This window comes from Heterocephalus glaber, unplaced genomic scaffold, assembly GCF_053883595.1.
Source record: "Heterocephalus glaber isolate CG9 unplaced genomic scaffold, H.glaber_assembly_v1.0 deba00000818, whole genome shotgun sequence".
NCBI lineage: Eukaryota > Metazoa > Chordata > Mammalia > Rodentia > Bathyergidae > Heterocephalus > Heterocephalus glaber.
The window spans coordinates 16,055,278-16,078,842 of NW_028258164.1; the positions used below are offsets into that span (position 1 = coordinate 16,055,278).

Here is a 23,565-nt window from a genome sequence, read left to right on the forward strand (position 1 = left end):
TTATGGAGTGTCTGTCTGTCCCTCAGGGAGGGTGAAGTCTTCCTCTCCCCAATACTCAACATGCAGCATCCATTCTCATTTGGGGACAGGAAAAGACAACTGTTCATCACAAACCACTAGCTTAGCTGTGACATAGTCCATACAAATGTTAGAGTGAGGAGTGAGGAATAGTCAAGGGTATGTGGAAATTAATTCCCAAGTTTCCAAGTTCAGACTTTTATGGATCTAACTCTGATCTTGTAGATAAAGATACCAGTACAAATGCTTAGAAGAAAACCTATATCCCACGACTGTTGCAATGGCAAGTCAAGGTGCATTACATTGTAGCTTCCATCTGGCAGATATATGCTTCATCACATTGGCAGAGTTAGCAGGGACTGCATGGTGTATTGTTTCAATTATTATTAATAGCCAACACTAATTGGCAACTTGCCTCCAAAAGGGATCAGCACATAATTTAGAAAGATAATACAGACTGCAAATGAAACAAAACTATTATTATCATCCCAAATTATTAATTTCCTTGTCTGAATATTTTGGCTGGTTTTGATAGATTTCAACTACATGAAAATAAGAAGATCCTTTGAGAGCTAAACTGTAAGATCACCATATGATCTTATGGTCCACTGTAAGAGGACCAAAGATGCTCTGTGCACAGTCACCATGGAGAAAAGGGATCTCAGGTTAGAGCAAGACCTGACTACAATCTGATGAAGATGTAAATGCCATCACAGGAGGCACAGGGCTGGAGCTGTGTGTGAACCACAGAAAAATAGTGGAATATAGCAAGCAAAGAAACAAACAAAAAACACTTTAGTGGCAATCAGAAGACTTGGAGCCTTGCCTGAGACTAAAAAGCTATGTAGACTTAGAAAGGCAACTTTAAACTTCAAAGGTCAAAGAGGTAAAGATAATTTCTTTGTCCCTACAAAAAGGCAATATTTATCTATTTCAGGATGAACCCCAGGACAACACTTACACATGGCACCATCTTCCTGCATAGACTCTACCACTATCTTTCCACAGCATGGAAATCACACGCTCTCCATTCTCTGCCCTTCTCCAGACCACATGACCCCACTGAGGGACACTCTACAAGGAATGCACATACTTTGCAGAAACAGCCCTGCCATGTGCCCACATCTTTACCCACAACATACGGAACAGAATCAAGAAGGTTTCACTCTCTGGGAGCTTCAGAGTCTGCAGTTTCCCAAAGTCTGCTCTTCTATAAACACCACCCACAACCAGGACAGCTGCTAGGCCCAGACATCACACAATATGTCATATTAACAAAAACAATAAACATGCAGGTGTCACTTTACCTAAGCACAACCTGAAACCAATTTAATTCTAGGGAACATCTTGCTCCCAGTATTTTATTTTTAAAGTGCTATTAGATGTACATAGCGGTTTTAATATAAAAGTGTTTCAAATGAAATACCAGCTCTGAAAATATCAGATATTGTTTCATGCAAAACTTTGAAATTACAACAAAATAGTTATGAAACAGCAATAATTTAGCAGTCTTTCCCGTTGGCTTTACACTCTGTGGCATTATGCTAGGATATGCCATATGACAAGTTTACTTTCTCCTTATTTGCTTTCTTAATGCTTATGGGGCACTATCATCATGTGTTCTTCCTGAAATGAAGTGCTTCTCCTTGTACCTGTCCAAATCCTAACCTCTTTGTTCTCTGAATCCTCCAGGTAGCCTCTTGGTTTGACCACATTGGTCTTCAGAGAGGGTTTGACCAATAAACACTCCTAGCTCTTCTTAGTTCCATTACAACATTCTGTTTCTAGATTTTTGCTTATAATATGTGCTGCATCAAATTGCACTTTTGGGAGCCAGAGTACTGCATGCTTTATATGTCCGTGCTCTCCAAAGGACTTCAGAAAATGCCAACATGGGAGTGTTAGAAGTGTGTCAATTCAATCATCCATAGATTTGAGAAAATGAGTATATTTCTTTTTTCATTGCAAGCACACATACATACATAGAGAGACATGGTGATTAAATTTTTAAGCCAAATCGAAAGATTGATTTTAAAGCACTCAGAGAGAGGCACCACATTCTCATTATTCACATGGTTATGCTCTATAAAGACACTGGGCATTAGTCAACTGGACCATCTCTCTTACAGAAAATACAGGGTTGGGTTTCTGTGAGTCTCAGGTCACATCTTTTTGTCAATCATTTATACATACACTGTGTTATATGTGCTCCTGTTGGAAGCAAGTCCTATACATTGTTGATTCGTTAACCTGGAACCCCTCACCAATAATACAGTAACAGCTCCTCAGAAGCTGACCCGACACAGGTACAAATAGTTTCCCTGTGAGGTGCTTCATGGCTATTTGTGCTTAGCAATTAATTAGTAGATTCACTTCAACACTTCACAGCAAAATCACTTGCACAAAGCACAATGTGAAAGACGTGACTCTACAGAGACCAGGAAGAGGACATTTGTTTTCACTATGAGCTGAAGCACAAAGGTCAGGAATCTATTTGATCCATCTCACTTTGGAATGTGCACAAGGGTGATTCAAAGTTGTCACTACTGGACTGCCTGAAAGGGGCTGTGGCTCTGAGTGTACCCTGAAAATTGATTTGAGGTTACAAACACCTTTCAGCAGGTAGGCAAATATACAAATACGGAGTCTGTGAGTAAGGAGGACTGACTCTGTGTGATGCCGCCAGCCTGATTTGTTGCCTAATATGGACTTTTCCTTTTGCAGTATTTCCTTTGGGACCCATCTATCCCCTTTAAAGGGCATCTTAGGAAAAGCAGTAACTCACAGACAGGAAGCTACTCTCGCCTGAGCTGCTCCATAATGAGCTGTGTGTGTGTGCTTGTGAATGTCCATCTCTTCATCAAATAAAACTGGTCAGGGTTCCACTCACTTTAATTCTAAGGCACATCTCGCTCCCAGTATTTTATTTTTTTCAATGATATTAGATGTCCATACCACTTTTAATTTGGAGATGTTTCAAATCAAATAGTAATTCTGAAGATCACAGATTTTTTTTGCTTGAAGCATTTAAATCACAGTGAAATAGTTCCCAAACAACAATAACATAGCAGTCTTATTTTTCATTTGTGTTTGTGTTAAATAATATGCATGTTTCTAATCCACATCAATTTGGATTTAATACAGTGTGATTCCTTCACAAAAGCCATTTGCTGATTTGTACTTCAGCTCACACCAATCTACTTCAAAAACTGAGGCTCATTTCCACAATGAAATTTTGGAAACCTGCAGAAAGAGTAGAATGGCTGAGAGACCTGGAAGGAGACGCAGCTGTGAGAATGTCACCATGGCTCCCTTTCCTGGTGGCTGGATGGTCCCTTACATCCTGCCCAGCTCTGTCCTAAGGCAGGTGATGAATCAGATGTGATCAGTCACCAGCTGTGTGAGGCACCTGGCATCCTGCCTTGTGCTTTCCCTTTAGCTCCGTGGATGCCTGGCATCTGTGGGCTCCAGTCTGGTGAGTGGGTCTCAAAAACTCAAGCATCATTCTTTGTAAACAAGAGTCATCCTTTGTCTGGTAGATGGAGTCTCTGACACTAATTTCTTTTCTTTTGAGCAACTTTATCTGTCATTGTGTGCACTCTTATCTGCTCACTGTCAGGAAAGTAGGTGCTCACATTTTCCTGGATCTTTAGTTTACTTCTATGTTTTCTATCTGAGCAAAGAACCAATGAAGTCACAACAAATGTACACAAGTCATTATAATGTGATACCACTCCTGGGAAATTTTACTTTAAATTTTGTCATCTTTCAGATTGCCAAGGAATAAATCTGAACTAGAACAACAAGAAAAGAAGGAAAGAAATAACAAAGGTCATAGCAAAAATAAACAAAAGAGCCCTTCCCCCAACCCTCCCCCCCAAATCATTGAATGAAGAAAAGGTTCTTTGAAGAGATCAACAAAACTGAAAAATGTTTAGCAAGACTAACCAAAAGAAAAGGAGAGAAGACCCAAATAAATAAAATCAGAGATAAAAAGGAGCCATTACAGCTGATAAATGATTATAACTTATAGCACAGAGGCTCATTAGAGACTATTACGAACAAATTTGAAAACCTAGAAGGAATGGATAAATTTCTGAGCACAAAGCATTTACCAAATTTGAACCATGAAGACACAGAGAATCTGAACAAACCAATAGTGAATAATGAGATTGAATCAGTAAATTAAAAGTCTCTGAACAAAGAAAATCCCAGGACTACATGGCTCCACTGGTGAATTTTAACAAAAGATGTAAAGAAGAATTAATACTAACTCTTCTCAAACCATTACAACAAATCAAAAGGCAAAGAATACTTCCAAACTTATTCTATGAGGTCATGATACCATGATACCAAAAAACAAAGACAACAAAAAGATAAAACTATAAACTAATATCCTTGATAATAAAGATACAACAAAAAGATAAAACTATAAACTAATATCCCTGATAGATGCAAAAATTCTTAACAAAATTCTAGCAAAGTCAATCCAACAGCATATGAAAAAGATAATGCATCAGGATCAAGCAGTGTTTATCCCAGGAATGTAAATTGATAAAATGATAAATGTTATACACCAAATTTATAAATGGCATACACCAAATTAACAGAATCAAGGACCAAACTATGTGACCATCTCAACAGATGCAGAAAAAATTCAACAGCTTTCATGATAAGGAAGAAATCTTCCAAAAATCAGATATAAAAGCAGCATTCATTAACACAGTAAAGACCACAAACCTACAGCAATATCAAAACAAGTGGAAACACTGGCACTGGTTCCCCAAGAGTAGGAACCAGACAGGGATGTCCACTTTCACCACTCTTATTCAACATGGTATTGAGAGTCATAGCAAAAGCAATTAGGCAAGAGAAGGAAGTAAAGTCCTTTACTTTCCAAAGTATATTTGATATAAATAACCTAAGGATGCTGTTAGAACTGGTAAATTCGGTTAAGTCACAGGATACAAAATCAATGTATCCAAATCAGTAGCATTTTTATACTAGTAATGAATTGCAGTGAAAGAAATCAAGACAGTAATCTTATTTATAACACACACACACACACACACACACACACACACCTAGAAATAAATTTAAGTTAACAGAAAAATCTCAGACCAGAGTGGTGTGCTCTAGACCTTTACAGCTGACCTGATGGAAGAATCCAGCCCTGTACATCATGAAGCATTTCCAATCGATTTAGACCACAGGCCACTTACTTCTTCCCACAGACACCAGGTGTGTTGTGTACCAGACATAGTTCCAAAAAAAGGTCTTGCGTTGGTGTCTTAGTTACTTTTTCTCATTGCTGAGACAAAATACTTGACACCCAAAGTTAAAGAAGGAAAGGTTTATTTAGCTCACAGTTTGTAAAGGTTTCAGTCCATGGTTGGCTGGCTCCAAGGCAGGGTCATGTGGCAGAGGAGAAACGCACGGTTCATGGCAGGCAGAAACCAGGAGCAATAAGGCAGCAAGCAGCAAAGCAGGAAAGCAGCAAGTGACAAGAAGCGACCCTCTTTCTGTCCCTTATATACTTTCCAGGCCACCTACCCATAGCACCCACACCAAGGGTGGGGCATCATTAATCCTAGCATCACACCATGAATCAGTTCCAGCATCACATCTTTGATCCCAGCATCACACACCCTGCATCCATCCACCTCCAAAATGCCCCGCCTATGACTTAGTGAGGCTTTCGGGGGGACATCTAGCTAGAGGCCATAACAGTTGGCATCTCCTCTTCAAGAGAACACTGATTTGCACACACACAGTGCTTATGCAAGTGTCTGTAATCTCCAGAGCAGGTGTCATAGTAGGTGAGCTGCACTGGAGAAAAGCTGCCATTTTGTGAGAAAGTAGCAGGAATTCTAAGGTCACTAGGGGACAGACGGGAACAGATAGGAAAGCAAGAGGGAGATTCTCACTTCTATGAGAAAAAGCCAGAATGAGGATAATAAACAAAAACCGAATGGCTTTTATAGTTCAGCAACATTAAATATACATAGTAGTTCACCTTATATGAGAGAAAAGGACCCTCTACATTAGTGCCAATAAAAAGACTCATTGGGATTATTATAATTTTAAATCAAATTTAATCTATATTCAAGAAAATGCATATTATATTATTAATACATTCCCTAAAACTATTTTCCTCTTATTATAAAATTTACCTGACAAAAACCATCATGAATCTTTATTGTTTTTAGGCAACATAGAATACAGCATTTAATCCCTTATAATGTAAAGAAAATCTATAACAACCAGATTCAAAAGGCTTGAAAATTGTTCTAATTCACCAAATTAGTAAAAAGCATTTTTTTCCCATTAAGTTTATTGGTACATTTTAGGTATAAAATACAGTTACATTCATCATTAGGATCCTGTACCTTTACATGATGTATCTTGGTTCTTATTTTTTCCCCATTCTCCTGCCCTCCCTTCACCCCCTCCACCCTTCCCTATTTGCAAAGACTTTGTTTCCATTTTTTTCCTTTCCTCATATTTTTTCTTTTCCCTTTTTTCCTTTCCCCTACCCCTCCCACTTTCCCTGCTCCTTTAGACCTTTCTTCCTATTACACAATATCAATTATACATTTTTAAAAAGCATTTTTATTAAATTAAAAAATTCTTAATTTCTTTAAAAATTTACTCATCAATAAATCAGTGTCTGCCTTTTAAAATAGGAGGAGAAAAATACAGCTAATTTCATTTTTAAAAGCATCATAAATTTAATAAAAACATATAAAAAGTAACTAAATTACATATTAATAAAAGAATTAGAAATAAAATAGACCCACTGAGTCATGTTCAGGTACAAACACCCAATGATAAATGTAAATGTACTGTATACCTAAAATGTACCAATTAATATATAAATAATTTTTTTAAAAAGTGGAAAAAAAAAGATAAAATAGAAAGCACTTTGGTGTTGATCATGAGTAAGATAATGAGAATTAAGAGAGTTAGAACAAGGCTTGTGAATTAGAAAGAAGATTGCCACTGTTGCCCTTGCTGCCCTGCAGGGGTCATGGTGGGCAAGGCACATAAATCACTATTCATTCCTTAAAGAGCACTGAGTGCTTACTCTGTGCCAATCAGTAGATGACAACTGGGGTGTCCCAGGGAAAAACAAACAGCACCTCATCTCTGTTGTGCTGGTATCACAACTGTTTCTTTCAGATTTGTATTTTGACAGAATTATGAAGTACCATGGCGATTGCCTCCAGCCTTATAGTTTAAACACTGTCTGCAGAGTAAATAGTTCCAACTTTCTATCTCCAGGTCTGCAGCCCTTCTCTGGAATCTGGACTTGTGCATTCTGCCTTGTGGCTGTGAAGCAGGCAGTGCAATTCCAGCCAGACTCCTGATCTGTTCCCAGAACTGAGGCCCACCAGTGGTAGGTCATCCTGAAGTCTTTTCTTTTGCCAAGATTCCTGGCAGAAAATCCTTTGGCTCCGTGTTAGAAACCCCAGTGCCCCAGGCCCCAGTGTTTTCTCCTCTCCAGTCACCTTTACCAGAAGTCCTGGCTGCAACATGGAACAGCTCCTAACTGGCCACAGTTTGCCTGCCCTTAAGTCCATATGTTCTCACCAAGGTGACAGTGTTAAGATGTGAGTCATATTGTGTCACGCTTGCTTAACACCCGAGTAACTTAGTACACTGTTCAGTGGAAAGTCCAGTAACAGCCCCATGTGACTGGGCCCGTCATATCCCCCAACCCCACTGCCCCTTGCTCTTCTAGACACAACACACAGCACACTGTAAGTTCAATGGGAATGGATCAATAACATATATTAAATAATTTGTTTTAAACAGATAGGTGCATAAAAGGAGGCTTTGTATTGATTGGTTGGTTGATGAAAATACTGTGACCAGAGGCTTTTAGCAATCTAACCCTGTATTTCCTTTAGGAGTAAGTCTTATTTTTATATAGTTCAGTATCCCCAGGACTTTACAAGATATACTGCCATGAATGACAAGCATTGGCTGAAGAGATGTTGTTGCCCTGTGTATAATTGGGAAGAATAATATGTTGGTGCTGGGGATAAGGTCAGGAGGGCAGAAAGGGGATCAGAAGTACACTGGTCTTTTTATTAATGTTCTAATTTTGCAGGCTTTCCAACCATTTGGAATAACCTAAACTGTCAGATAAGGCAAAGTCAGATTCAATTTTTTCTCAGTGGCCTCAGTGATGAGACTGTAGTTGTTCATATGTGTGATGTATCTTGGTGGCACACTTTAAAGCTGGAATATGATTCTCTCCAGCAACCAGCTTGATTAAAAAGTCCCAAAAGTAAATTGTGAATTGTGCCTAGACTTAATTTAAGAGCAACTCTCTATGGGACTGATCTTTAAAATTTGAGCACATATATAGCATTTTGAACACAATGTGACTTGAGTTTACATTTTTCTGTGAAGTTGCTTCAAAGGACAATTTCTCACTAAAGACCACCTACTGCATACTACCCCGTTATAACCACCTTAGCATTAGAGAAAACAGCTGAAGCAGGAAGGCCCCACTCCTTCTTCCCTGCTCCGCTGAAGTGGGTCGTAAGGTACTCATTTCAGAGGTGTTCTCTCTGGAAAATGGGAGGAAGAGGCTCACCCTTATTTCTGAGGATGAAAAGCCACAGAGAAGAACCCAGACAAACAGGCTTGTAGCCCTTTCCTGTAGTCTATTAGCATTCCATCTTACTTACACAACAACTCCATTTAGTCACTTCCCACCAGCCCCAGCATAAAAGTACATGAGGTTACCTGTGTTGGGGGGACTTCTTTTCTGAGGCCTCCATGACAGAGAAAACGTAAATGAATTTGTATGTTTCTCTCTTGTTAGATGGGCTTTTCTTGTGGGTCTTCCGTCATGAGCCTAATGGGTAAGGAAAAGATAAATATTTTCGTTCCTACATTGCTGTTATGTTATGTAATGATCACTTTCATCTCTACATTACCATTATCTTCAGGGTTCCTCAAAGGTCTAAGGGCTAAGGTCCGATACCCAGCTCATGAGGCCATGCGGAGGTGGAAGTCCCACCCCCTCATTTGGGAGTCACTAGGGTGCGCCCTGGAGAAGATGTTTGGATCCAGGCCCCTTCTATCTCTGCATCCCAACCTCTGCCAGGTGATCTGTCTTTCCTGCCACTCATTCTTGCCACCTTGATGTCCTTCACTCCCTCAGACCTGAAATGACAGAGCCAACTGACCACACACTGAAATCTATAGAACTGTGAGCCAGAATAAACCACTCCACCTTTGAAGTGGATTTTCTCAAGTGTTTGGTCACAGGGTCAGAAAACTGATGAATACAATTACTATACTGGAGTCATATTATCAACTTGCTCATTCAGTTAAATTTTGTCCCATAAATATACACATTATTCTGTGTCAATTAAAAATAAAATAAATCAAACGTCCTAATAATAGTTGATAAGGCTATGAATAATCTAATCATTGCTTTCTGTTAAAACTGTTTGCTTAATTAAAAATGGTTTCAAACAAGTGGAGGAGCTTGGCTGTTGATAGTTATCCTACCAGAGATTTACCCAATGTTCACTTTTCAATTTTTATTTTTTCTTAGAACATGTCTACCATGCACAATAATCACTTTCCTCACAGGGAGTTGGTACATGGACATCAGAACACATCTCAGTTCCTTTTTGTCCCTTCCCCTCCTTACTTTTCCCCCGTCTCTTGATCCATTTCCCTACTGCAAAAGATCTACCTCCCTACTTTCCATTATCTTTTATTTTGCTCTTTACTTACATTTTGGGTTTCTCATACAAGAGAAACCATATGATATTTAAGCTTGTGTGTCTGATTAAAAGTTAGACTCAATCAAAATATGGACAAGTGAAATGAGTAGACACTTCTTAGAAGAAGTACAAATGGCCAATACACACATGAAAAAGTGTTCAACATTGCTGACCTTTTGAGAAGTGCAAATTAAACATCACTGAGATCCTATCTTACTCCAGAAGGAGAGGATATCATCAGAAAATCAAATAATAAAAGACGTGGCAAGGCTGGGGCGGGGGAGGAAACCTTTCACATTGTTTAAGGGAGTGTAAACTAGTACAACCACTATGTGAAACAGTGTGGAGACTCCTCAAAAAGCTAAAGCTAAACATTCCATGAGACCCAGCTATTCCCCTTCTAGGTATCCTCACAAAGAGTTAAAGACATCACCTTACAGTGACCCACGCACGCCCATGCTTTATAACAGCCCAGCTCATCACACCCAAAGCTCACTTTGTCCGATTGGTTCACATCTTTTCAGGAAGCGCCATACAAGTGCACCTGCACACCTGTCATTCTCCACTGGCCTTCCTTCCCTCCTGTCCCAGGCACAGTGTTTCCAGGCTGGCTGGCAGGCGGACATCCCTCTTTGCCTCTTACCCTTACTACTTCTGCACTGAATCATGAAAAACAGCCTGGCTTGGGCATTTGCGGTTTTCACATACCAAGCATAACTCTACATTTCTTTCTGTACGTTTTGTGGTTAACATTGCTTTTCATCCATCCTGTCAATCTCTACTTTTTAATTAGGGTATTTAGACCATTTATCTTTAAGACAATCATTAACACATTAAAGGGTAAGTCTGTCATTTTATTGTTTGTTCTCTGCTTGTTTCTTCTTTTTATTTTCCTTCTTTCTTATCTTCTTATTGGTGGTATGAATATATTTTTAAGATATCAGCTTGGTTTGTTAACATTATATTTCAGTAGATTTCTTCATTTGGTTTTCCTGGTGGTTGTTCTAGATATCAGAATAACATAACTCATTACTGTTACTACAACTGACATCTTACCACTTTGACTAAAGTGCAGGAATTGCTAGCTCTCTTTCTCCTCGTGTTTTAAACAAAATCATCTCAGCCCCTTCTTCACGTGGCATCATAACTTTTGTTTCAACCACCAGACATGATTTTAAAGGTTCCTGAGCAGTAAGATTGTCTACTAAACAGTATTTTTACCCATCCCCACATTCCTTCCTTCTGAACTTAGAAGACTTCTATTATCATTTCCTTCCTGCCTAGAGCATTTCCTTTAGCCATTCTTTAGAGGTAGGTACCCTTGCAACAAATTCATTTTCTTTCATCTGACAATGGCTTCATTTCCCTTTCATCCTTGAAGGATGATTTCTGAGGGTGTAGAGCTTGCACTTGACAGTTCTTTTCTTCCAGAACTATGAAGAGCTCACTCCCAAATGGCTTCTGTGGTTTGAGATGAGAAATCTGTCGCCATCTGAATTGGCCTCTCCTGTAAGCGATACCTCATTTCTCTCTGGCTGCTGTAATGGTTTCACTTTTTTTCTGGGCTCCAGGAATATGAATGTTAACTCTTTGGGCAGCAGATCCCTGCTCTGTCATTTTATCTCTCTTCAGATGGTAAATTATATTGACCTGACCTCCAGTCTGCAAGTTCGTCCTCTATCCCACCTCTGAGCCTGTTCAGTTTTTGAGCTTTTATTCTTCAGTTCTACTCCTTCCATTTTAAAATTCTAACTTCTATTTCTTTGTTGACATTTGCTATTTTCATTTGTTTCCAGGGAACCCATAGTTGCTTCTTGAATCACTTGATGACCGTCACCTTGCAATGCTGGTCATCAGTTACAATATTGGAGCCAACTCTCTGATGTTGGAATCAGTTGATCTTCTCTTCTTGTGCAAGCTGTGATTTTCCTGGTTCTTGGTATGATGAGTGATTCTTGATTATACTGTGGCTATTTGGATGGTATATTATGAGGTTTTGCATCTTCTTTAATCTTTTTAAGTAGGCAGTGCCTCCAGGGCAGTGCATATGTTCTGCTTCCTACTGGGAGCCAGGACATGAGGAAAAAGCAAGGCATTGACTTCCCTACTTCCCACCTCCACGTTCTGCATCACTGATGCCAGGGAGGGCAGGGGCTGCTTAGCCCACATTACATCTTGATGATGTCCCACAGGAGCCAGATTCCCTTACCTGCTGTCCAGGGGCAGGTGACATGGAGGAACAGCAACTTCCTACTTGTGCCTTCCAAAGCCATGGCGGCCACAAGTACCACTCCTGCTTCACTGGAAGCGGGTAAGTATGCCAGAAAACCCTTCTGCTGTTAGGCCACACTAACAGGCTGTTTTGGAGCTCTGGGTTGGAGTTCCTGCAGTGTCTTGTCTGGTCACCCCTTGGTCCTGATGTTCCTGGGCAGTGCACCTTCTCTCTTTTCAGTACTCTACACAATCATTGGTGTCATGTCCAGGACTTATATTTTACAGGTAGAACCTGGGATGGAGGGAGACACTCCATCCTGAAAGAACCACCAAGGATATATGTTTTGGAATTTGTAAACCTGCAGTTCGGTTCCTCCAGCTTAGTAACCACTGTGGTCTATTATAGGAAACAGCATCGTTTTCTGACCCACTGTTCTATTCATAGACATTTGGATTTTTCATCTATTATAAATAGTGATTAACAGTGTATCTCTTGATGTAGCCTGTCCTAAATATACACCAAAAGAATAGAGTTGATAATTTGTAATCATCCCTCTGTTTTCTGCCCCTCTCTCCTTACTTGGTGGTTTTGTGATATTTTCTGCTGAGTTCCAGAGACCCCCTTCATAGGAGCAGGTTTTAAGTGCCCCTTTGGGGCCTCAGGGACCGTAAATATCCAGTCCTGAGCCAGGAGGACAGCTGCTCCCTGTTCTGGGTTGTAGGGTACCTCAGATTCCTCCAAGCTCTTGGAATGTATAGGTGTCAATGACAACTATTTTTATCACCTACTAACTGGAAGAGGACTTCTACCTCTAGTCCTAAGTCAAGCAATGTGCCTGTGTTCTGCTACCCCTGGGCAAGGACACTTCTGGACTTGGTTGCCCTGCATTAACCACGTGTATGATCAGAGATCACCAGGATCTTACTTTGACCCTAATTAATACTTTGCATCTCTATTTGCTGGGTTTATTCTTCTGAGATTATATGTTGCTTAAAGCCAGCAATGTCTCCAAATTTTCCTCTGATGATGCTTTATGTATCATTGCTTCATATCTGAAGCTGAGGGCAGTTGAAAGAGAGGAGGCCGAAGATGAAGTTGTGGAGTCACCTTACAAAAGTCCCTACATAACTTTTCTCTTCTGTTATTCCCTCCTTCTCTCCCAGTGCAGGTAGAGCATTGACCAATCTGGTCCATCTTTTGGTACTGCACATTTTTTCCCACTTTAGAGTCCTCATATGCGATTGATTCTCTAGGGTATTAACTTAAATATAGCTATTCAAAGTCTTCTTTCAAATGCCAGAGTAAATTAATCCCCCCATATTCAATATAAGCCCCTGTCTGCTTTCTTCACATCCTTCATTGCAACTTATGGTTACTGTATGTTATGTGTCTTCTTATTCTTTTAATGTCTCATCCACCACCATAGGAGATGTGTGATTGCTGGGTTGTGCCTAGCTAGAGAAATCGCATCCTCCAAGTCTCAGATGGTGCTTGGTACCTGATAAGGTCTGTACTCACTGTATAAGTGCTAAGTAACAGAAGACCAGCTTCCATGGTGATAACCTGTCTTTCATCATCACTAGTAATTTGAGTGGAAACATTTTCCACATACAACTTTGTTTTTAATTTATTCATATGCAAGCTAAATGAGAAAACACTTAGAATTAATACCCTGCACCTGACTATATTACATGATGAAGATGATAAAAGAGTAATCTATTTCCTTCTCTTCCCGTTTTATGTCTGTTTTGCAGATTCACAGTCCCATTGATCCTCTATTCCCCTCCCTTCTCCTTCACACAAATACATTCTCAAAGAAAACTCACATCGTTTCTTCACATGCCACTATGGGTGAGATACAAAAAGCTCTCACACTGGGCAGCTAGTGACCAGCTTCTCCACCAAGCAGTAAACTATAACTTTCACATGTGGAGAATTAGCAAGGGCAGATTGAACCATGCGCATTGCCAGAAGATGCAATGTATAAATCAGTATTCCTGTTGCTAGGACAAACTGGAACTAGAAACTTTGGGGTTAAGGAGAAGTTTATTTGACTCATGGTTTCAGAAGGTTCAGTTCATGGTCAGTTGGCTCCATGGCTAAAGTATCTGGTGGAGCAAAGCTGTTCGCTTGATGGTGGCCAGGAAACATTACAGGGGAAGAACACACCCTCCCCAGGGACCACCTCCAGCTGGGCCCCGCCTCTTAACCACGTTGCCTCATGATCCAATTGCCTCACCAGGACTCTCTCAACCCAGTCAAGTTGACAATTAAGATTAACTGATAGCTGCCATGGTTGTGCACCTGTAATCTCAGCACTCTGAAGCAGGAGGATTGCAAGTTTGAGCCCAGCCTGGGAAACTTAGTAATTTAGGGACAGCCTGTTTAAAAGTGAAAAATAGTTTAAAGGGACTGGGCATGTGGCTCACTGTGAAGACTCTGGATTCAATTCTAAGTACCTTAAAAAAACATTACACGGCAAAGGTAATATACTTATACTCTTACCCGTGAGAGGGAGTTAACCCAAACTTAACTTTCACCCACACACTGTTCATGGAAAAAGACAGGAAAAATTTATCCAGGCAGGAAAAATGGGGTATTGGAATCACCAAAATAATAACTATTTTAAGGTTTTCTTTGGGATTAGATAGGGTGTCAATAAAACAAAGTAGCTGCTTCCTTTAGAATGCAGTCTCAGTCCTGCTAGATTTTAAACAAGTCTAAATGGAAAAGCAGAAATACACAATGTCCTCTGTCAACTAATACCCTTGAACTTCAACTTTCATCATTTCTAGGAGTCATGAATTTTTTGCTTCCCAGATAATTACAGTAAAATTCAACAATAATTATCAGTACTTGGTTCATCTGCTTGCCTTTAAATTTGCCATAGCCATGTTGTTTTAAAAGGTGAAGTCCTTGAAAAATATTATGTTCAGTGAATTTTCAACTTTATTTTCTACACCGTCATGGACAATTGTTACTAGAGATGATGGTTCACCCTTGCAAATCAAAATGATGGCTACAAGTCCCTTATGTTACACAAAAATAGTCTGGGCAGCTCTGATGGCAGGCATTTCTTACTCTGGTCACAATGCTGGGTCCTCTGCAGTGCTATCATCATTCAAAGAGACAGTCACCCTGTCTTTGCTTTCCTGGGTCCTCCATGCCTAAGGGTGTCACTGAACAGGGCATTGCAGAATTTGCTGGATAGTTCGTATTATAAAACCCAAGGCAGAAACACATAGTTAACTGTTTTCTGAGTGCTTGCTTTTGAATTTTTAAAACATAAGAAAATGGTATAAAAGCTGGAGAGTGAAATTGGTTCTAGGGAACCTGAATAGCACTCTTTCTTCCTGCTAAGAACTACGGGCTACTGAACCAAGTCCTGCCTATTAACCAGGAGTTGAAAAGCCCAGTCTTTGCAGGTAAGCATTCAAATATCCAGCCTGCTCTTTCTTTACATAACCATTTTGGTAGATTAAGACAGACCTGCCTGGTTTACCAAGGTGAGCTGTGAGAATTCTATCAACCTTTAGGAGATGATGCAGGTGCTGGAAATAGCTCAGACCATTCTTATCTTCCAAAGTTCTTCTCAACCCTCAGGGCAAAGGCCAGGACACTGCTGCCCCACCTCTCCAGGGCCTCCTCAAGCCCAGAGCAGGGGCTCTGCTCACTACTATCACCTGCACAGATAGTTCTGAAGGTTTCTATTGCTAATGTCACAGTGAACACACCCAGTGATACACAATCAAAAAGCAGCATTAGTGAGCAGGAAAAGCCTGGACTGAAATGTAAGACTTTTACTTTGGGAGCTGTTATGTATTGATGATGCTAACTTCACATCTTACTTGCCATTTATATATAAACTACACAGGATTTTTTTTTATACAAGAACTGATTGAAAAACATGGTATATATTTAAATAAAAAAGTATTGCAGTAAAAGACACATTGCCATTAATCCCCTTCAAAATACACCTTCCCCCTTACTTTGAACACATTTATCCCATTGCTCTTTCCACTCTTTGTAGCAGTTCTGGAAGTCCTCTTTCATGAGTGCCTTTATGAGGTATGATAAAAAATACAATAAATGCTGCTGCTGAGCACCATCCAACAGAAAGGCAGGCTCCTGAAAACATAAGAGTGTGTCCTCATCCACCTTATTCATCAGATCTGGTACCATGCGACTTCTGGCTCTTCCCCAAAGTCAAAATGACCTTGAAAAGTAGATGCTGTGAATCAATTTAGGACACAAAGGCAGGACAGTGCAACTAAAGACACTTGCAAAAGAGGACTTCCAGAACTGCTGCAAAAAGTGGCAAGAACAATGGGATATGTGTGCTGGTATTTGGAGGGGAAGTAACGGCAGTGTGTCTTTTACTGTAATAAATTTTAAAATTTTAATCACAAACAGTATGCTTTGATCACACTTTGTATCTTCTACAAGTACCAAAATGAAGTATTTGCTTCATTTATATCTTTTGCCTTTTAACTCTTTTGGTTGCCTTAATTCCCTGGCTAGCATATTGAGTACCATATCAAATAAAAATGATGACAATCAATAAAGCTCTGTTCTTTTTTGTTATTTATTTTATGCACGCCCTATTACCATTCTTTTTCTTTTCTATGGACATTTTTTTTTTGTACCGGGGATCGAACTCAGGTCCTTGTGCTTGCAAGGCAGGTGGCAGAACCACTGAGCTAAATCCCCGGCCCTGGACAACTATTTTAATGTTCAAGTTGGACTCCTTAGTTAAATACATTCAATAACTACGCATGGTTGCTTTGGTGCATGTGGTTTTGACACTGGTAATTTATATTCTATTATACATTTCATTTCATGTTCTTTCTTACTTTTTATCCTAACCTATGTGTCACCAAATTGTGATCCACTGGTTAACTTCAACCTAGCACTGTTTTTGTAGACTATGAGCAAGGAATGGTGCTCATATTTTTAATTCACTGAAAAAATAAAAATGCTATTTTATAATATGTAAACATTTTATGAAATTTGAATTTTAATCTTTGCAAAGTTTTATTTGAACACACTTGCCCCCATCAGTTTATGTACTATTTACGGCTGCTCTGACACTACAACTGTGGATATGAATAGTTGGAGAAGAAACCATCGACCCTCAGTACCCTAAATATGAGCCAGCTGGACTTTGCCTGAAAGCCCTGTCCATCCATGGTGCCATGATGCTTTTATCCTTTACTTTGCTTTCCCTATTGTGTAGCATGTCATATGCTTCCCCGTTTCCTCATCTACTCTCCTAGTGGAGACACTGAGGTTGTTCCAACTTCTACCATTGTGAACAATGCTGTAGTAACCTTTCTTACAGCTGTGGAAATAAAGACCATTACAGTTAGGGAGAGGGAATCTGCATTTGGTGTGATAAAAAAAGCTCTGAAACTAGAGAGTACAGATTTTACACAACATTGTGAGTGTACTTTTTGCTACTGAATGTTTTCCTAAAAGGTGAAAATAGTAAATTTTATGTTGTGTTGTATTTAATCGTAACAAAGGTAATAGATATGTCAAATTACTTGAAAAATGACTTTTTTGTTAAGTAGTGAGTTTTATTTATATTATTAATTCTCTAAATCAAGCCTTTCCTTATAGAGAATACAAGAGCAAACCAGATTGGGTTTTTGACATATTAAAGTGCTCCCTAATGAAGCTTCAGAATATAATTCAAGAATAATTAACCAGATTTGGAGTCTAGCAAGTTCTACTAATATCAATAGAATAAAAAGGGCCTCCAATATCAACAGAATAAAAAAGGGTCCCAGTGACTTTTTTTTCCCAGTGTAATAATTCATTTAACTTTCCCAAAATGTATGTGTATATATGTAATATATATAATTTTTTAAAGTTTTATTAATACATGTTTACAGTACATAATGATTACCTTCACCATGCGGAATTGGTACACATATACAAATCTTCATTCTTTTTACTTATATATATTATACATATTATATGGTATATATAATAGTATTTATGGCACCTTTTCATGTCTCTGAAATGTTACAGTTGCATAAAGTCAATGACTTTAAGACAAGGAGGCTCTAAATTTGAAGTATTATACTTGGAGTAGGTGTCTTGACCATCAATAAATTTTGATATGAACTCCTGGGGAATGAGTGGAACTGTCTGTGCTAAAGTGTGCAGGTCTCATACACTGAGCAGCTTCAAGCTCCAGAGAGGAGGCAGAGGGGTTGGCAAGGTGGGTGGAGGAGGCCACTCCAGATGTGGGGAGCAGTATCCGAGACCAGAGGAGAATTGAGGCTTAATTGGCCTCCTCTGCGAGCACAAATGAGGAAGGCTGCACTCAGGGGTGATTCACATTGCAGGCTCTAGGGAACAGCTCAGACAGCCGAGGTTAAGCTGTTCACCAGAGTCTGCGATGCATATTGGAAAGTAGACGAATCTTGTGTTACTTTGATTGCTTGTACCCGCTTGGGTGAATAAAGGCAAGAGGAGCCAGACGCTGGGAGCTCCTCTGCCAGCTAAGAGGCAAGAGCCCTCTTGCTGCCTGCATGCTAAACTGACGCCATGTGTCTTTGTCATTCATCCTTGTTCAGTGGCCTGGGTCATGGAGAACAAAGTAGCAGGTCTAGGTCCCAGAACAAGGCTGGCTGAGTGGATTGGCTACAGAGCAGTATGCCTGGGAGATGAAGTTCAGGAAAGGGAAGGGGGTTGGGGACAGCAGAAGAATACACAGCAGATACAAGGTCGCATGGCAGGATGGTGGGTGAGGGGACAAAAGAAAGAAAGTGGCAATCTTCCACACCATTTTGCTGAACTCAACCAACATCTAATTAATATAGTAAGAGAACAGAGAATGAACTTGATCACATGAAAGTTCTGTAGAGTTTTAGAAATAACAATACCTTGAATTAACTGACACAATTAAGGAGTGTCACCGAGTCAAACAATACAGTCGTAGCAAAGGGCGGCAGAGAGGGACCACCTCATCACAAGGGCATGGTTCACCTGTGGCAGGGACGTGGGCCCAAGCCTCGTTTCCACAATCTCCTGATATAGCACCCCTCTGCAAATGTCAAAGCAATTCATGCAACCCTATCAAAGAGCAATGAACAGTGGGCTGAGCAGACTGAGAACACATACTGAATTAAAATAGATGCTTTTGTTTATCAGATACAAATACCTTTAGCTATTCCCAGCAGCTTCTACGGGCATTTGGGAAATCACTGTGTGTAGGTGGGTGAGCTCCTCAGTGAGTCCACCCTCCAGACTCTGGTGCTTGTGATAAGAGGGAGCTACAGACCACAGCCTTTGGGATTTCCAGTTTGCTGGCTTAAAAATACTGCCGTTAAGAGAGCTACAAATTCAAATTATTTTAATTGTTTGGAAGGATTCCTTTAACATGCAGGCCATCAGTCTCTAATATGCAAGTTCACAGCACATGTCTGAGGGGGAAACAGATTTCTGTCATTTGTCATATGAGCCTTACCCCTTCTAATTATCTCCAATCATTGTATGATTTATATAAATTTATAAAAGTAAACTAAGGCTATGGTTGTTTGCTTGATCATACAGTATGTCTTAGTTTGGGGTTCTCCCTAGAAAGAAACTCTGAATCAAGGATTGGTACTCAGAGCTTGTCAAGTTGGAGGTAATCCTGGCCATAACCCCCTGAGATAGGAACGGGATTGGGAAGTCTCTCTTCTTCAGGAAATGGACAACACATGGTATTCAACACGCAAAGTCTTCCTGAACATCTACTTTATTTTAAAAATATTTTATCAGTGCATATAATTTTCAAAATAGTGTGTTTCAATGTGTTATTTTCATTCATGTATATAACATATTTTGATCATATCATCCCACCCAATCATTCTGCCTTACATCACCTCTCCTTACTTCCTTTCTCTTGTCTAATAAGAGTCTCTCTTCTACTTTCATCTATGAGAAAGTCTTGAGCAGGCGAAATACAAGTGTGAGGGAAACCGGGGTGGGGGGTGCTTCTCAGATGTCACCCAACCACAATGTGGGTCTGACCCCAGTGAAGGAGCGAAGGCAAGAAAACAGGTGGCTGCTTGGATCTGGGAGCTCTTGCACCTGGCTGGCTGGGAGGACCTATGTCAAAAATCCGTGACTGGCCAGGAGGAGGGAAGGGACCCGGTTCAAAGCAGTTGGCGCAGGGACAGTTTTGTGCTAGTAGCTGGAGTTGCTAGGGCTCATGGCTACCATGAAGGGAAAGGAAAGGAGACCAATGGAGGGTGGGTTTCTATCAAGTTCCTGCCATGATCAGAAAGTCAGGGTAGAACATGTCCCTCCAGATCACCTCACCCTCAGCTGAGGGCTGGGGTATTCACCTGCTAAGTACCACTGATTAGCTACCTAGAGTTGCCAATAGGAACATGATTCCATTGCACTTCCTGTCAACCACACACCCAGACAGAATGCAGGGAAAGCTCAGACCACCAACCCAGGGGGGCTGTGCAGTTCAGAGTGAGGGTAGTAGGCAGAGAAATGGCCCATACCAAGAGGATTCAGTCAGGACACCAAGAGAGTCTGTTTCAAGAGACTGGCAGACAGTGACAATGGAGGAGTCCACTTGGCCTTACCTGGGGGCTCTCCCTCCCACTTCAAGGTCATCCAGAATGACCTTCTAAACACACCAGTCAGGATGTGGATGCTTGAACATAGCAAAAATGCTGTGCCTCCATCTATTCTCATGACTGACTTTCCAACAAGGCCCCAAACCATGGGGAGTGCATCCTATTTTTGCAGCCAAAGGGCTACCCTTATTCCTGTTGCTCCTCACCACAGATTCCAATACCCCATCTTTCTTTCTTTATGGGATGCATTAAGGAATTATCTAAAAGTTAATTACTCAGGTTGTCAATTGAGAAGACTTTACAGACCTGAAGCAAAGAAATGAGATTCGGGATAGTTAACTCAAGAAAAAAAAAAAAAAAGCTGAGTAGGCACTGCAACCAGGAGTCCAGGAAGCGAGCTGCATTCTTCTGAGCTGGTGACAGGTACAGTGACATGTCACTCATGGGAGAATGGATCCTGTAGGGGAAGGTGGCTACAACAGCTGCTGATTGGTGAGGAATGTGTACCAAAGGTAATCTGGCACAGCTTCACAGGTAGCCTGGAGAATGTAATCAGCTGGTCTTTAGTAAAAATGGCAGAAAGTGCCAAATAAATCAGAACTATACACTCAGCAAGGGAAATACTCCTACCTGCAATGAAACACATAGCAGTCTCAGGGTCTAAGAGAGAGCTTTCATACTATGTGTCCAGTTACCGGCAGTTTTCTGGTGGAATTATTAGATTTAAGAGCATTCCAGGAGCACAGTCCAGATTTGTAAGCTGACAAATGTGTGCATGGTGTGATTGTTCTGCAGAAACATAAACTCCACATAGTGCTCACTGGATACTAAGTAAATATGAATTTCCTTCCTCTCTGTTCAAAGGGGGAAAATAAAACTAAGAGACAATTGTGAAGGTCTCAGCCAAGAGACATAGGCCCACTAAAAGGCTGAGGTGCACTGTAAAGATTATAGAACATTCTCCTCATGGACGCATGAGCCACCACCCCAAAAGGGATCCCACTTCAGAACAATGGCTTACAGCAGAAAGACAGACTTGCTCTGAGGAGAGGGACAGAGGGAAGCTCAAAGTCAATAGCAGAGATTAAATAAAGAAACTAGGCAACTGAGGACACCATCACCCACACCTGTAGCAAACATAGATTCAGCTCGCCCCTAGCTAGAATAGCAAGAAGAAGAAAAACAAAAGATAACTCACACCAAAAGCCTATTTATCTCCATTATTGCTACCCAACACTTCATGTCTACTTTCAACAGAAATTTTTAAACCATGAAAAAGGGGAAGGGAAGCACAGTCAAAAGAGATAAAGTAAGCATTACAACTAGACTCATATAATACAGATTTGGAAATTGTCAGGTAAGAGATTTGAAATAACTATTACTATTATACTAAGGGATCTAATGGATGAAATAGGCAACATGCAAAAACAGATAGGTAATGTACACAGAGAGATGGAAATTCTAGGAAAGTCAAAAGGAAATGCTAGAAATAACATCACCAAGACAAATGAAGAGTGCCTTCCATAGGCTCATTAATAGAATGGACCAGCCTGAGGAAAGAATGTGTGATTGTGAGGAGAAATCAACAGAAACAATTTCAGAAGTGTAAGTACATGTATTTGGAATGCAAGACAAAGAGAAGAGAGAAAGAGAAGAAATATTTGAAGTAACAAAGACATAGGATTTCCAAAATTAAGCACTGGCACCAAAACATAAGCCCCCAAAGTACAGAAAGCACCAAGGACAATAAACATCAAGACAAAACCTAGGCATATGATATCCAAACTGCAGGAAGTCAAAGACAAAAAGAAAATCTTGCAAGAAGTTAGAGAAAAATTAATCTTACCTACAGAGCAACTAAGGTATGAATTATATCATGTTTCTCATCAGAAACCATGGAAGAAAGAAAGTAGAGTGAAATACCTAAAGTGTTAAAAGAAAAATACAAACTTGAGAAATAAAGGAAAAATAAAGAATTTTGCAGATAAATAGAAGCTCAGAAAAACAATCACCAAGAAATTTTTCCTGAAAGAAACATCTAAAGAATTCTTTCCAGGAGAAGAGAATTGATAAAGTTCAGAAACTTGCATCTGCAGAAAGAGAAAGTGCTGGGCCAGGGATTTAGCTCAGTGGTTCCGCCGCCTGCCTCACAAGCCAAGGACCAGCGTTTGATCCCTGGTACCAAAATTAAAAAAAAAAGAGAGAGAGAGAGAGAGAGAAACTGCTGCAGAAGGAATAAAAAATGGTAAATAAAATCTTTTCCTTTCATTATTCTTAATTCACCTAACAATAATTGCTTAAAAGAATAGTAAAATAAAGTATGAAATGACTACAACATTTGGGGGTGGTGAAGTGGGTGCACAAAGACAGTGGTATTGTTTCATTTAAAAATGGATTTAGCTTCCTTAAAAATACACATAGGAAACTCTCAGGCTACCATTAAAATGGCTTTATGATATGCATGGTAATTAGTATGCATTAACCAGTATGGTAAGAAAGAAAAATGGAATCATACAAAATATTCAATTCAAACCAGAGAAGACAGGAAAGCCAGGGAAATAAACAAAGAACAGAAGTAACAAAGAAAAGTCAAAACATGGTAAATATTAACCTGACAATATCTAAATCACTTCAAATGTAAACGGCTTAAAAGAATGAATTAAAAGACACAGATTTTTAGAGTGGTGCTAAAAGTCCAATTTCATGTAATCTATAAGAAAGCTATTATAAATATAAAGAAACATGTAAAAAGAAAGGAATTAAGACATAGAAACCATGCTAACAACAATAAGAAGAAATCCAGTGGATCTGTATTAATTTTAGACAAAGCAGATATCAGAACAAGAAAAATCATAAAGGAAAAAGGAGGAGGATGCATAATAATAAAAGGTTAGTTTTCCAGAAGCACATATTTCTAAACACCTTCTCACCTGACAACAGACAAAAACACCTAGCAATGCTGCAAAAACTCAGAATTAGAAAGAGT

At 39.8% G+C, this 23,565-nt stretch overlaps 1 long non-coding RNA gene across 1 annotated transcript in view; it reads right to left on the reverse strand.

The window, feature by feature from the left end:
* LOC110345028 (uncharacterized) overlaps positions 1-23,565 on the reverse strand; it is a 51,990-nt gene that overhangs the window by 23,515 nt on the left and 4,910 nt on the right. The window contains exon 2 of the long non-coding RNA XR_015449920.1: positions 8,779-8,890. This is a non-coding gene — a long non-coding RNA (uncharacterized LOC110345028). The remainder of the gene's footprint in view (positions 1-8,778; positions 8,891-23,565) is intronic.